The sequence below is a fragment of the Myotis daubentonii genome, chromosome 5 (assembly GCF_963259705.1).
Source record: "Myotis daubentonii chromosome 5, mMyoDau2.1, whole genome shotgun sequence".
NCBI lineage: Eukaryota > Metazoa > Chordata > Mammalia > Chiroptera > Vespertilionidae > Myotis > Myotis daubentonii.
The window spans coordinates 64,562,064-64,579,382 of NC_081844.1; positions in this window are offsets into that span (position 1 = coordinate 64,562,064).

Below are 17,319 nucleotides of genomic sequence, written 5' to 3' on the forward strand. Positions count from 1 at the left end.
CATAACAAGTAAGACAGAATCCTCATTATCAAATGCTCACAGACCATGCTTCTCATGTGCCTTAAGAGCTACAATAATGTGATCTATAGGACATTATGGAAACTCTAAAGAAGAAATTTAGGAGACGGAAGGATATTCATTTTCAGGTAACTACTTAGAAAGCATAGTGTAATTGTCAGAACAAAGTGTTCTAAATCAGTGTGCTTATGTCTTTATTATTTTTCCATTAATTGCTACAAGTACCATTGGCCACAGCATCAGAAAGTCCAGTTATTTTTTCGTTGACTTTTCCAATGACCATGGCAAAAGCTTGATCTGAAGCGTCCAGTTTTCACATCTAAAGTAAAGGATTATAGGAGTACGATCAGCTCACTGTATCTGTTGCTTCTGCCTGTGAATATGTTGATTCATTGTTTAACTCTTTGGAAATGAATGATTCTGGTCCTTTATTTTATGCATTATTTTGTGATAATCACTTGTCTACCTAGCGGTGCATTTGAAACGTGGGGCTCGGGGTGCAGACTTTTATTCCCATGGGTTGTTATCCTCACGAAGTTTGAAAAATAAACTCATGGACAAAAAGGCTTCTTTAATAAAAAATGCAGAAGTTTATTGGAAGCAGATACAAACTCCATCTGGGCAAAGATGTCCCCAAAGGGGACTACATGGGGAGGGGCCCCGCAGCGGGAAATGCATGCTCTCTCTCTCTATGGGAGAAATAAAAAAATCCCTCCTGGTGTCCCTTTGTCTCCTGTTTATATATGCTACAGTGCTTTGTCTGGACCTGACCCATTTTTTATTGGTCCTTTTTCTTAATTTAGGATCCCCATGTTTTCCTCATTGGTCATTCTGCTACCTGGAATTAGTTTTCAAAGCTCAAAGCCCACATGGTGTTCCCCTTTTTTTCTCCCCTTTATCTTGCTGGTTGGAGTTGCCTTTGATCTCCTGGCTGCTCAGGCCAGAGATACCTCTGTCTTTGGTTTATGGCTATTTTAATTGCTCAGGCCAGAAATGTTTCCATCTGCCTGGACCCCCTCTTCCTCTGGCATTTCTCTATCCTCTGTATAAGTAAGATAACATTTTGGCATTTACAAGTCTTCATGTATGTATTCCTCTCCCATGGATCCTCCTCATTCCTAAACCTTTTCCAGTTAAGCTAGCTAGCTAGCCCTTTTACATCCCACTGTGTTCTTCCAGAGAGGATATTCTCACTCTCTTATAGCTTCAGTCAGAAAAGTATGCCACATACTTGGGCTCCAGAAGATGGAGCTCTTCGTACTTGGATACTTCAGTCCACAAATACAGAAACCTTTCAGAGGAACGTGTTCAAGAGATATTCTGGAATTTATCACCTCATAGGCCAGAGCACAGACTCCCTGTAAGACAAGCATGTCAAACTCAAAGGATAACATGGGCCAAATAAACAAGGCTTAAATTTATGTGGGTCACAAAAAAAAAAAAAGCTTAAATTTTTACAGAAATATAGGTTTATTTCCATAGAGACATGCTGAATACAAAGGACTGAAATAAATGAGTAATTGTTAATATAAAACAATAGAACATTTTAATAAAAATTAATATTTTTTCTTGAACATTAACATATCAGATACTGAATAACTGCACAGATTAATAAGTGTAATGCAAATAAACCTATTTTTCTTGTTTTCTAAAAGCAAAATATTTCCTGTTGCACACACCAAACAAGTCAGTCCAAGATTAATGACATGGCAATCGGCTGCTAAAATATTCGCTGCTAGTATTAGTGGAGAGAATGGGGCACCTGCGCTTAAGGCGTGTAAGAGCAATGAATGCGACATGATTATAGTAATCAGTCATTAGCGAACATTGTAGTTTGTTATTAATAATTATGTATAACAGGATATTGTAAAAATTAAGTTACAAAATTTTTATTAAAACATTTCCTACACACTGTTATATTGGCTAGGCCACAAAAATATTTGTTGTGGGCCGAGAATTTGACATGCTTGCTGTAAGAGATGTTACAAGCTACAGGACTGTGTCTAATGCTGGACCCAAGCTCCCAAATTTGGATGATCTACCTCAGGGTAAGTCTTTCAATGAACCAAAAAGCTTCTTGGGGAATTTGTAAGCTCAGTCTCCCCATTGATTCTGTACTCTTCTTCCTAGAACTAATCCTACTTCCACTTGAAATCTCCAAGTAGGGTTAATGATTAGACTTCCTTTATGCATGGCCCCTAAATGAAGTATAAATGAATTACCCACAATATTGTTAGAGCTGATAAATGCAATGGTTAATAGTATATAATTACTAGATAATTATGAATTAACTTAGATATTTCCTCTGTCTGCAGGGCCTAGACATCTTACATGAGAAGATCTGGTTTGTCCTTCAATTTAGAATACCAAATAACAGCTAGCCGTCAGATGAGTATTTTTAAAAGCAGTTTAAATGAATAAGGATCAAGTTTTCACACTATAATGCTTCTTCCCCAAGTGAAAGGATTAATGCATAGCAAGTTGAAACTGAAGAAAGTAGAAGGAAGAAATCAGTAGAGAAAATGCAATATGAATTCACATTGGCAAATCTAAAACATGCTGTGACACTACTTAATTAAATTTTAGGTTAACATATTCATCGTCAACCATATTTGAGTATCTGCTGTGGATCTGGCACTGTACTACAGGCTGCAGATATGGTGATAAATATTTCATCTTTCCCTTGGAAAAGCTTGCAGCCAAGAAAAGGAGAAATTCCAAAAAAGATGTTATATTTGCAGTGTAAGTACAGGAAGCAACAAGAGTTCAGGGAAAAAAAACAAAAAAAACCAAAAAACACCCCTGGTATTCTACCAGAAAAAATTTGCTGGAAGATGGAAGACCCAGGTCCCTCACCAATTATATAGAACATGTTTCCTTTATTACAATGAGAGAAGGAAATGTGGAAAGAATGGCCAGGTATACTACTTTCGCAAAAGTCTCTTGAAACAAATGGGAAACCAAGAAAACGTGTTTTGTTTTGTTTTTAAGATATACGGTCTACCATGATCGAATTAGAGTAGACTAAGGTCTTTTGTCTTCCGGTGGTTGGACAGGATGGCTTGTATACATTTTTTTTGTGTGAGAAAAAGACATGCCCGCAGAAACTGTGAGGAACCTTCAAGGTACCATGAGGAAAGGTAATCTAAAGGCAGAAGTAACATTGAAATGGGGGGCAGTGGAATAGAACCCCAGTAAATGCTACTGCCTGAATACTGCTTTAAGTATTTCAGTCCTATCAAGCAATGCATTCACAATTTAGTGGTTTTTTTTCTTTTTCTCTTTTTTTAAAGTATATTTTTTATTGATTTCAGAGAGGAAAGGAGAGGGAGAGAGAGAGAAAAACATTAATGATGAGAGGGAATCATTGATTGGCTGACTCCTGCACACCCCCTACTGCGGATTGAGCCCGCAATCCAGGCATGTGTCCTTGACAGGAATCGAACCAGGGACCCTTCAGTCCACAGGCCAATGCTCTATCCACAACCAAACATACTAGGTGGTTGTTGTTTTTTTCTTTTAAACCTGGGGGTGAGACAATGCTTTTCAACTGCTATTCAGTGATAGAAACAAATGTCCTGAGAGATATTTTAAAGTCCTTAAAGAGTTTCATGTCAAAATGAGTCAGATGTATGTGTATCAGATGTATATTTTATTATTTATGTTTAATATGCCCTGGATATATGATTCCATGGAATTATTCTCAGGAAGCATACATAGTGAGACCTGCTAATTTATTTCACCTCTTATATCATTGTGTTCTCTTTTCCTCATGTTGAAACATTGCTCATATTGGTCACTGGCAGAGGCAGTCTGCCTAACTAGATGGGCCAGAAATCTAATCTGGTGTGACAAATGAAAGAGACACCTAATTGGCTGTGTAATTCTAGTGTGGAACTATTATCAATTTTAAGCTACTGATGTTCTCAGAACACTATTATATACAGCTCAAGTGATTACAATTAGTATGGGGAATCATTGAATGTTTCTCTAATCTTCAGTGGGTTAAAAATTATAAATTTGGTAACTGATATTTTACTCACATATGATGATGGTCTGAGTTTAGCTTGTTTGATTCAAAACAGTCCTAACCATAAAGCTGCTTTCATATTTTTGTGGAAAGTATTCATCTTTAAACATAGCATGACTGTCTATTGTTGTTGTTTTTCAGGTATAAAAGCCTTTAACTTTAGATCATGTTCACATCTCTTGCCTGAAATACCTGCCAGCTAGGGGCACTTGTTGACTTCAACTTCTATTGTTTCTGCTCACCACATGGCCTAGCAAAATTTCCTCAAACCACCAGTATTGTTCTTTCAATTTCTGTTGCTCATACACTTTTATATTCACCTTAATTTACCAGCAAATCGAACCTTTTGAGATTTATGGGAAACTGAAATTCTATAGCTGAAAGTTGAGGGAAACTCTAAGTAGGCCATATACAAAGTTACATACTAGTCATTTCCTGGCTTGCATCTTAGAGAACTGATGAAATTTAGCTCAGTCTTGGAAATAGTACTCTTAGCAAGAGATTGTGCTATAGAACTGTTTATTTCTGATCTTGTATTCCTCTAGTGTTTCACATGTGCCCTTCCTGAAGCTTCTTAGAAAATTGGCTCATGCTCCACCTCACTTTAGTAGGTTCTGTACGATTTGGCAGATGGGAAGACACAAATGAGACAGTTCTCGATGTGCCCACGCTCACCATGTGCTTACAGTGAAACGGAACTCTTTAGCATAGATTTGTAGAAAACAACTTTTGACACATATCCTGGATAATTCTGAAGCTGCAACATTTAAAATATCCAAGAGGCATTAATTCTTTATTATTTGTCTCCAAATATTAAATAATATTATAGCAGGACATAGTAAGTTTCCATGGCTAAGAAGGATTCTTAACCAGTTAACTGCCATGCATCCGAAATGGGACAATATTGGAATTTCTTCCATATGTGCTAGAATATTTATGAATTTAAGTTACCATAATTTTCTTTGCAAACCCAGAGATTTCACCAACAAGTCTGATTTTAAAATTGGGCAACCAGAGTTGATATGCGAGGTTTGTGGCTATAGATGTGTGTGCCATGTAGGGAAGGTCTACCACTTGTGTCTATACACACTTATGGCGTACAAAGGGTGAATATAGTAGTGATCAGGTAATTTGAAACACTCTACCAGAATGAGAAGCATAATAATAATAATAATAATAATAATAATAATAATAGCACACATTCAGTGTTTTTCCAGGCACCGTGGTAGTATATCACATATATTAAATTCTAATCCTTTCAACAAACCCTGCACACTTGATTTCATTACCCACTTTTTAAAGGTGAAGAGTTTGAGACTCATATAAGTCATTTGCCAAATGATATGTACCTGGTCAGCGGAAGGGCCACTATTCAAATCACGGTCTGTTTCTTTCTGCCACAAAATACAGTATATAATGGACAAAAAATAGATCATAGGAAATACATTGTCTTGTTTCAGAAAAGGAATGGTGGGGATATCAGGACTCAAAAGAAGGTAATATAGATAATCTGTATGTATATAATACTCTACCAACTGAGGTTTTAGTTCCAAAAGACACCACCAAGTAACCAAATTTTTTTCTCTCCAAGAAGTAAACTAGAGCCATAGTATTTGTCATATGTAAGATAGTTTCATTTATTTCTTTTCTGATTTAAAAAAACAAAAAAACCCAAAATTTTAGATATTAAAAAGCATTTTAGACAGGTACCATTTTGGGGCTCAGCCAATCTGGTTACTAGATGATCTAATAAATTTATAATTCTTTCCCAAAGAAAGCATTATAATTATCCAGTGATTAAAAATATTACAAGAGGCCCGGTGCACGAAATTTGTGCATGGAGGGGGGGGGTCCCTTAGCCCACCCTATGCCCTCTCGCAGTCCGGGAACTCTCGGGGGATGTCAGGCCTAAACCGGTAGTCAGACATCCCTCTCGCCATCTGGGATGCTGCATTCACCAGTGACCATACTTTTCATACAGGTGAAAGGCATCTTGCTTTTGTATGGGCAGCTACATTGTTTTGCTCTGATTATAAAAAGTAGTACATAACATGATCCTTCTGAAGTAGTAGTACCATTTTCCCCATCTTCTGGGTGGAAAAATTGAAGCAGAGAGAAGTTAAGTAGTTGGCTTTGTCACACAGTTTTAAGTGTCAATCAGGGCTGACCACAAAATGTGCAAGCCAGAGTCCATGCATGTCATCACTGCATCATCCTGTTTTTTCAGTGTTAGAGTAACCTTGCCAGGTTTTAATTTTTAAATCTAAGAGACTCTTCCCAATATATAGGATAGGATCCCTAGGCCTGACTGGTGATCAGGTCACCTGTGGGGCGACTGGCGGGCAGGGTGATCAGGGGCCCCCGCTGGCACCCATTTTGGCCGGTGGCCTGGCACCACCCACCGGCTGGCCATGGCCCCCAGTGGTCACTGCCGGTCACCTCCCTTGGGGTTGGGGGCAGATGCTCAACACAGGAGCTGCCATTGACCAGGGGCAGCTTCTTAGTTGAGCATCTGCCCCCTGGTGGTCAGTGCACATCATAGCAACCAGTCGTTCCACCATGCGGTCAATTTGCATATTAGGGTTTTATTATATAGGATAATACTGGCTCTTTGTAATAAAGAAGATCCAAATGGTTCAATATTATCTCCAAGAATTCACTTGACTATATTTAACTGTTAGATATATTCTGGACAGGAATTTAGTTAGTGTGGCTATCAGAGAGCTTCAAAATAAAATGAGTTTACCATTCTTACATAGTAGAGCTTAATCAGCCTTACAATTAAAGAAGACTTCTGTCCCAGACAAAGGTTATTTTGACAAAGCCATATTAAGGTCCAGGTAGGTCTTAATACACAGAAAAAATGTTCAATCCCTAGTGAGTCTAGTGATAATTAACATCTGATTTAAAAACCGTTGGGAATGACTTGGAATGCTTTAATTGGTCCACCTTAATTGCCTGCAGGCTTTTCTATTGTGGGGATGATTTAAATCTCTTCTCGCTTTCAGCTAAAGCTCAGCATGTCTCAGATTTCTAAATTCACCTTTATCATTTGAGGCCCTAAGGAGAAAATGAATTGTAATTCAGCTTTCATCTTAACTTCACGGAGAAGCATATGTGTTTCCATAATATTAAAGGGCGAGCTGATTAAGAAGGCAGGAATCCATTACAAAGTAAAGGAATGGATCTTTAGGTATGCCCTAACACACATGACCTACTTCTTTCCTGTTAAATGTACCAGATAAATGTATACTTTAATATAAAATAGTGACAAAGGGCCAGGCTGGTGTGGCTCAGTAGTTGAGTGATTACCTATGAACCAGGAGGTCAAGGTTTGATTCTCAGTCAGGGCACATGCAGGCTTGATCTCTAGTCGGGGGGTGTACAGGAAGCTGGATCAGTGATTCTCATCATTGATTTTCTATCTCTCCATCTCTGAAATCAATAAAAATATATTAAAAAATAGTGATAAAGGATTAGGTCACAAAATCACTGGGGAGGCAAATTGAGATATACAGAATCAGTATATAGCCATACGTATGCTGAAGCCTATCAATATTTGTTACTCTTATGGTAAAATGAGACATAAAATTACTGAATGTTAACTATATCACTTACATGTTTTTGTTGTTGCCTACTTTGAATGAAACCCATGGGAGGGTGTTTATGAAAAATAATGATAGCCATTAAGAGTGCAGATCTAATTGAAGATATTATCAAATATGGTAACACTTGCAGCTGGACCACCATGGAAATAGAAATAAATACGCAGATGCTTGAAACCAGTCTGCCCGTCAATGGACCATTAAGGCACATTATCCCAGCTGTCAAAAATTTTTTATTTATATTGTGTAATCATCTTTGCTAAGTGATAGGCCAATTAGTCTGTTTACTTTTTAAGACTGCAGTTTTATAAATCTAGAATGGTGACATTTTATTCTCTGGTAAGTTTTTGTATTTGTTTGGTCTCTTTTGTTATATATCCTACTATCCTAATTTCAGATTATTTGTGTTATAATAATATGTAATACTAGGGGCCCAGTGCACAAATCCATGCACCTTGAAAGGAACTTTGTGCTGCGAGGCTGCGGCGGGCACAGGGCAGGTCTTGGCCAATCCCTCCCGCCGTGGCTCCTGGTCCCCTGTCTGCCAGCAGCCCCTCTCCTGCTACTGCTGCTCCCATGCACTGACAGCCCTGCCTTCACCCAGTGACTGCGTGGAGCAATTGGGGCTAGCACCAGCAGCAGGTGCAAGTGGGGCCCGCGCCAGCAGCAGGTGCAAGCGCCCAGTGGAACCGCGGCGCGCGGGAGTAAAGAATTTTCAGTAACCACCAGAGACTCGCCACAATGACAGCAACTGGCGCCCCGCCTTGGTCTGGAGCCCCACTCACCTGCTCCACCCTCCCAACACAGCTGATGCCCGCCATGTTCCGCGCGCACCCCCTGATGGTCAGCGCACATCATAGTGACCAGGTGTTCGGTTGTTCAGCCATTTGGTCTATTTGCATATTAGGGTTTTATATATATATAAGATTATACTGTTAACGGTATATGTTCAGTTACTCTGAGGGTTGGCAGTAATGTCTGCTTTATTTTAACATATATGTGCATATGCATTTTTATGTAAATTTCTTTCACATAAACACTAAATCATTATGAAGAAGATAGTTTTTAATTTGGTTTTGAGCTATGTAGTTGTAGATAACATGTTGAGGAAAATAATTTAAATCAATTTAGATGGAGAGAAAAATAGGCAGCAGTACATTTTCTTTCCTTTTCTTTGTTCCTTTTACCACACACACACACACACACACACACACACACACACACACGTGCGCGCGTTACTAGAATAGGAGTTTTGGTATTTCCATATGCAGAGACAGAAAGACAGAAAGTAGAAAGCGGGATCCTGCTGTCATTGAGAGTGCTTGAATCTCTACTTCTGAATGAGTTATCTGAGGGTTGCCAATAAGCATCAAGGAAAATTCTTGTCAAACTGGAACTTAATTGGGTACACTTCATTCTCTTTGTAATCTCTGGGGAAAAGCTTCTCAAACAGTGGACTCATATCATTTATAATTAAGATACCACACTTCAAGTGTTGCTTTCATTTACACTGGGAGGAACCATTCTTTTAAGGTTTACACGAATACAGGGTCTTAGCATGAACCATATGCAACAAAACCTGTGTAAGGTGAATATGTATGAGGTTGTGTCTTAGGAAAAGTTTTGTCTTAATTTCCTCTCATTCCTTAGTAGTCGGTTCCGTTTTTATGTAGGAAGACATTATTCTTTGTTGCATCACATTAATGAGTATGGTGAAGTATAGTGACATTCCACCAAAATTTTATTTTGATACTATAAGAATTGAACCTGTGATATGAAATGTAAGAATATGTTTTTAAGTTGCCCCAAACCTAGATTCATTTTCAAATGGCTATGAAACAGAAAAATGAATAGCATTGTAAATGAGAAAAAAAAGATTGTATATACATGTGAAAAGCATAAAGACACTTCTGCCGGCAAAGTACAGGTAAACGCAGCTGAATGAAAGGGAAAGTGTGGTACAGGACCTTCCTGCCACATTGTAAATTGATAGTTGGAACTCATAATTGGAAGGGGTAAGGATTAGGTAACATCAGTAGCCTTTCCAGTAGTGTTTTCTCTGAAACCCCTGAGGTCATGTGGAACAGAGATCTTGATGGAGGTGTTGATTACCCTGGGCTGCAGCTTATAGCCTGGCATGTGGACTAGATAAAGTGACCATGAAGTGACCCACGGTTTTCAGGTAGTGCATCCTTGCCAGGTGATGAATAGGTGGCTGCAGCCAGAGTCCAGCTGCTTCCACATCAAACAGGGAAAACCACCCATCCTCTCTTTCCTGTCTTCTCTCAGTACCTCGCCTATTGTCAAATCTCGTTAATAACCAAGTAGGCTACAGAAAATTGAAATGTTCTTCTCAGTAACATGCAAGAAGAGATATGGGTTTTCAACAATCTCTAGCAGAACCTACCTCAGTTTACAATATGAAAGTTAATTCCTCTTTGTGTTAAACGTGGGACAAAGAAAAAATCTTGCACATGAAAAAATGTTGCCATTCAAAAGAAAGAGCACAATATGAAGAAACATGTCTCCCTGTGACAAAGAATTATAATGAGTCAAGAAAACGTAAATTTATAATTTTCATATTTGTAATTTATTAGACTTAATATTACATTCAAAACACTATATGCCAAGTGCTTTTCAAAGGGTGTTTCACATGTTAACATTTAACCACTATAATAAATTCTGTTATATTCCCCTTTTCACAAATTTTATTCTTAATACAAAATTAAAGGTATATTTTGTACAGGGAGATAGAGGTGGCAGACTCAAAGAAGAACCTGAGATCAGAAAAGGATCATAGGATAACATGTAGTACACAGTAGGAGCTCAACAAGTATTTGTTGACTTGAATTTTGTTAAATTTAAAAGAGGATTTCTAATTTTTAAAAATGTAAGCAGTGTGTCATGTTGGGTCATCCAAACAAAAAAAAATCAGCAAAATAATAAGTTTAAAGTTCCCATAATTAAAAATAAATGACAGGGGCAAAAATGAAAATAAGGGAAATAATCATGGATGAAATATTTGAAACATTTGACAAACCTTTATTGTTGAAAGTGTTACATATGTCCACTTTGTTCTCCCATTGACCCCTTATAGCCCGCCTCTGCCCTCCACCCCAGGCCTTCACCACCCTATTGTCTGTGTTCATGGGTTATGCATATATATATGCATACAAGTTCTTTAGTTGATTTCTTCCCACCCAGCCACAGAATCCCAGGATGAAAAGTAGATGACAAGCAACTGAAGAAATAAGAAAAAAGTTGAAAATATTTTTCTTTTTTAATGTAAGCATTTACCATATACTAGGTTATATGGATAATGGTGATCGTGAGGACATTAGTAATAATAATTAATTTCCAAAGGTCTTTGTGTCTATAAACTCATTTAATGTTCACAAGTTATTAACCCTATTAAACCCTTTTAAAGGAGTGCTGTTATTATCAGCATTTTGCAGCAGCAGAAATTGAAGTGCAGGCCGAAAGTTAAAGCCTAGATCCAAACCCACAGAGCATTTCCCTGAGCCCTTCACTCTAATTATCTCTGGACCAGATTCTCCTAATGAAAAGAGACCTACATCTTAGTAGTTTCTGTGCTTCAAGAGTAAAACAAACAAAAAATCTATTTATTCATGCAGAAATATAAAAAACACTTCAAAAAGCTAGTAAAACAGGCATGAAAATTGTCAAATACATAAATAGGTACCAAAAACAGTGATTCCATTTCTATAGAACTTTGAGTAAAACAGATTGTGATTAAATTATCTCTGGCCATAGGAAAAAAAATCTCAAAAAATTTATTTTTTTTTCAAATAAAGAGTAATTAAAAGACATATTTGCATCCAATAGTGATATAAATCATAATAAGTTATCCAGTGATATGGAATCTCTGTGTAAAAACAATAGGAAAAATATAAACACTATAAATAGGTTTATAAATTGCAATGTGTACGTTAATGTTATTAAACACAGATGTTGCATTGTTTACTGAGTGACAACTGTGTGCTAGGTCTTAGAGATAAAAAAATGAATGAAACAGATATAACCTTGCTGTTATATGTGGTGTACATATAGTGTGGATGGTGGAGGCACAATAAAACACATGCACAAAACAGGTTGTAATGAATGTCCTTCAGAAAAATAAAGCGATGAAAGGGATAGAGAGAGCCATAAGGAAAGGCCTTTTTGTTAAGGTGACGCTTGAATGGTAGGAAGTGAGGGAGTTGGGTCTTGAAGTTATCTGGGGGATAGTTATCCCAGTAAGAAAGGATAGCAAATACTAAGAACAAAGGGTTGAAGAGTGCTTCCAAGGAAGTGAGTTAGGTTAAAAGGTCAGAGAAAGAACCAGATATTTAGGCCAGGGGTTGGCAAACTATAAACCTGCATATCAAATTCTGCCCACCACATTTTTTGTAACAAAATTTTTTTTGGAGCACAGACACATCCATCCATCTAGTCATATTGTCTAGGACTACTTCCACCCTTAAACAGCAGAATTGAGTAGCTGCATATTATACTTATTACCCACAAAGCTGAACATTTTATTTGCTGACCTTTTATAGAAAAGTTTGCTGAAACCTGGTCTAAATATTGTTAAGTTTTGTATTTTAATATTTGTGAGAAAAGAAGCCCTGGAAGGTTCTGACTTATGGAAGAAACATCAATTCCATTTAGCAAATGGACTTCATTGAGGCAAGGGAAGAAGAAAGGAGTACTTGGCAAGTTGTTTTCATAATCTGAGCCATAATTATCTATGATGTAGAGTCAGGTGATTTCAGTGGCATATGTGAGATGTGCTTAGGGTCTGCATATTTTGAAGAAAGTGTTGAAAGAATTTGATGACCAATTTGATGTGGGGTGAGAGAGAGAGAAAGGAGACAAAGGAAACACAGAGTTTCCCCTGTGTAACTGGTAGAATGAAATCTCCATTTACTTAGATAAAAAGAAATAGAAGGATTAGATTGTAAAATAAGAGGTTTGAAATAATCCATATCTGAGACTAAGAATAGGTAAGAGTAGAAGTGACAAAGACTGTTTAATTCTTGACACTAATAGGTAGAGAAAAAAGTTAATTATATATATTTTTTGCATTTATATATCACTACAGTGCCCAAAGTACCAAGTAAATCATATTTGGGTCCATGATTATATAAATTAATACTAAATAAATAAATCAGAGATAAGATAAAAATCTTCCTTCTAGAAGAGTGGCAAATAATTCATGTTAAACCTCTGTCTGGGAAGTGGAGATTAATTACCATGCACAGTCCTTTGCATGTGGGCTATTGTTAGAGACTTGCTTTCAAAGAATCTAGAGAGAAAGTGAAGAAATATATAACATTTTTATAGTGGGAAACCATGGTTAACATAATCAGTGATAAGTCATGTTGATAGCAAGTACTGGTGATGTGAGGTGATATGAAGAGTACTTCATCTCTGGTATCTTCCTGAAACCATACCTCGTCTAAGACCATGAGAAATGTATCAGACAAACCCAAATTGAGGAACATTTTACAATATCCCTGTTCAATGCTTTTTAAAATGTCACGGTCATGATAAGCTAGGAAGACTAAGAAACTATCATAAACCAGAGGCAACTGAGGAAACATCACAGCTAACTGCAATGTGGTGTCCTGGATAAGATCTTGGTAACAGAAGGAGGACTTCAATAGAAAAACTATTTAAATATGAATAAAAGCTGGAGTGGGGCTAATAGTAATGCACCAATTTAGTTTCTTAGTTGTGAAAAATATAACTTGGTAATGTAATATGCTAACAATAGGGGAAACTGGATGAGGAGGTATATCGGAATTTTCTGTATTATCTTTCAGCATTTTTCTAAATCTAAAATTGTTCTAAGAAGGCTATTTAAAAGGTAGCGAATAAAATCACTACTAGACTATTTTGAAATTCGTAACAAGAAAAGAAAAACTACTTACAGTAAACAAAACCAAAAAAAGAGAGACAGTGAACAAATAAAAATACAAAGAAATACAAAGAACTAAAAACTAAATGCAATAAACAAGGTGGTGGATAAAAACTTCATAACTTAAATATGGTTAAAATTAATATATTCCTCTACAAAGGAATAATGCTTGCAAAGACAACATTTTAATAATGGGAAAAGTACTATACAATAATGCACATCAATGTAAAAAAAAATACAAGGAAAAAAATACCTTTCTAGATTCTGAAATCCCATCTGATAAATTGAGTATTTTCCTAGAAAATTGAAGGCATGACATGAGAGAAAGCTTAGAGTAAAATAATTTTCTTAACTATTATAATGAGCATCTCTGTTAACATTACATAATTTACCATACCATCACTGAAGATTCTAGGAAATATGAAAACACAAAATGTTAAACAGTACTAAATTATAACTTAAGAAAATACTTTAAAAATCAATATCTGTTTAAAAACTAAGAAAGATTATTCTAAGAAAAAATCTAAAGCGAAAAATTATAAAGGATATCTGTGATATAATTGACCTTAGGCTCAATAAGAATTGTATAAAAAGCAAAACTAAATTTAAAACTATCAGATGAGAAAAAAATACATGACCATATATCTCACTCAAAATTTAACACATGTACCCCACTTATGACCTCTCATCGATGTTTCTATTTCTCTCTCTGTCTCTGAAATCAATAAAAAAGCATGCATAAAAAAATTTTAAATAGTTTTTAAACACCTATAATTGAAAACATACACACAAAACTTCCAACAAATAAGGAAAAAGCAAATGATCCAATATAAAATGAACAACATAATGTCAGTAAATTAAGTATTATATAAAGGCATTTCACATATTTAAATATTTAAATTTACAAGGACAAAATTGAGTGCAAATATAAAATTCTAGTTCAAAAAGTTGAACTACTTAGTATTACTATATAAGTATTTAACATTATTGAAATTAAAATTAATAATTATTAAGATTTCTATGAACAACAAATCAAGATAATTTCCTATTCAAAATGTAAAAATATAATTAAATGTTTTAAATTATAGTCTCCACTGGACTCTGGAAAAGGCAAAAAGGTAGAGGATACGTAACACAGTGTCAGTGATCTAATTTGCTAAATTTTATATTTAAATGCTGCTTCTGGTCATTGGAGAAATCAAATTCTGAGACTTATAAGAGGTTAACTAGAAATATACAAGCTAAGGGAATAAAAAAATATTAATTATGACTACTAGAGATTAATGACAATTTATTGTATAACAAGAATAAATGTATTTCTCCTTGTGAAATAATTTTTAACTTTTGAAAATGGTACTTCTATGAAAAAATTTTATTTTATGTGTTTTTATTTGATGTATTCCAGTGTTAAATGATATACAAATTATCATTGCTTTCACATTAAAGGTGATAAGGGAAGAGGAAATGTATTGGTTTGTTACTATTCCAAACAAGAAAAAATGTATAATTATGAATTTTGAATGAGATAAAAGGCATAGATGACTTTTGTATTCTCAATATAAAGATATATCTTGAGAAAAATTGTTTCTATTGTGCTATGTATAAGCCAAGGGAGAAATAAGGAATTCCAAGGAAATAATTTGGGTTATTATATTAGCAAGAGACTCTGAAAAGGGAAATAAAAGCAGTCTGAAATACTGTACTGAGATATTTATTTGTGCCAAAGTTTAAGAGCGAGAGAAGACAATGCAGTGATTTTAATTCCAAGCTGACTGGGATGTGGTTCAAATAAACACAGCAGTTAGGATCAATATGCAGTAAATGGGTAAAAATCTAAATGTGCTTGCCTGTGATGTGTACTAGTTATTTTCCAGCTACTTTGTTGATACAACAATCCTCACTGTGTGCCAGACACTGATCTAACTGCTGGGAACAGCGTGGGAAAGGAGACACACTGACTTTCTACCCTCCTGAAGCTTACAGATCTGATGTGGACAGTTGACACTTTGGAACAAGTCCTGTTTAAGTGCCAGTGAGGGTCTCCTGAGCTCTCTGATATGAAATTATTGGTCCATTCCCTTGTGCTAGCAAATAATATTGTTAATTCGTCTACAGAGCATTTGCCATTCTTGAGTAAGATTAATCTATTGCAACACTAGTCTGCACATTCTAGGTACTTAAAAACTCCAAGTGGCAGATGAAAACAAGAATAAAATCTTTAGCATATTCTAAATTCCTTATGGAAATGGGTTAGTCTACTGCCTGCATTTGGAATCATATTAGGAACCTAACATTTCACAAAAGAATGTCAATTCAGCTGCCTAAGTGTGTGAAATGTAAAACATATGGATCATTTTATCAACAACACAAAATATTGGCATTTCTTACACTCATTAAAAATGTCAATCATAAATTGACTGTGATGCCAAAAACTTGCTCCAGACATCTGATATTTGAGAGATAGGATCTAAAAGTTATATGAGGCATCCATTTCTCTAGTCAGGCTATGAAGAAACTGAAGAGCACATTTTCATTTTGTTTTCCAAATTTTATGACTTGAAGGAACATAGAACTTTCTCTTTCTCTCTCACCATTATACCCGTGCTTTCAGATAATAAAATTTGATGGTTTAATGATTGTGTTCATCTATTTATAAATATTTACAAATTTATTACTAATCATTATGCCAATTATAAATATAAAGGACACATGAGATAACAAACTTGCTTTTTTTCATAAAACAAGAAAGTGTTATAATCAAGAGTCTTAGCTCTTGTACTCTAAAGTTTAAATCCTTCCTTTCTTACTAATAAGCTATATCCTCTTATGCAAATGTTATGAGTTTCAAAACATCAATGTTTTATTTGTGAAATACTAGTAGGGATTAATAATATGTGCCTGTTTCATAGAGCTCTCACAACAATGAAAAATACGTTATAAGGTCTTAGCATTGCATTTGATACCTGGTAAGTAGCTACTATGATCATGGTCATTAGTTCTGCTTATCCTTAAGAACACTTAAAAAATAATTACAGATCAATGTGTAATTTTAAGAATAAGATAGAGTGCCGATTTTCTCAGTGGTTAGATCATTGGCCCTTAGACTGCAGGATCATGAGTTTGATTCCTGGCATGTACCTTGGTTGCAGGTTCAATCCCGGCCCTGGTTGAGGCATGTGCAAGAGGCAACCAGTGGATGTGTCACTCTCACATGGATGTTTCTCTCTCTCTCTCTCTCTCTCTCTCTCTCTCTCTCTCTCTCTCTCTCTCTCTCTCTCTCTCCCTCTCCCCCCCTCTCTCTTCCCCTTCCTCCCTCTCTTTCACTCTCTCTAAAAACCAATAGAAAAAATATCCTCCGGCGAGGATTTAAATAAATAAATTAAAAGAAGAGCAATTTCATATGAATTTCACCACATTTCCCCCAGTATTAACATATTGCATTAACTCTAATAGCACAAGCATGAAGTATATATGACATATCACTGACCTTATTCAGGTTTCACCAGGTTTATATACACTGAATTACATATGTGTGTGTATGTATTTAGTTCTATGAAATTTTATCATACATTTGTGTGGCTATAACCATATTTAAGATACAGAAAAGTTTCAAAATAAGGATCTCTCGGTACCATTTTATAGTGACAGCTACCTCTCTCCCTCTCTCTGGCCCTCCCTGCTACCTGAAGTTTTCTGAGATTTGTTTTATGGCCCATGAGATGGTCTATATATATTTTTGAAAA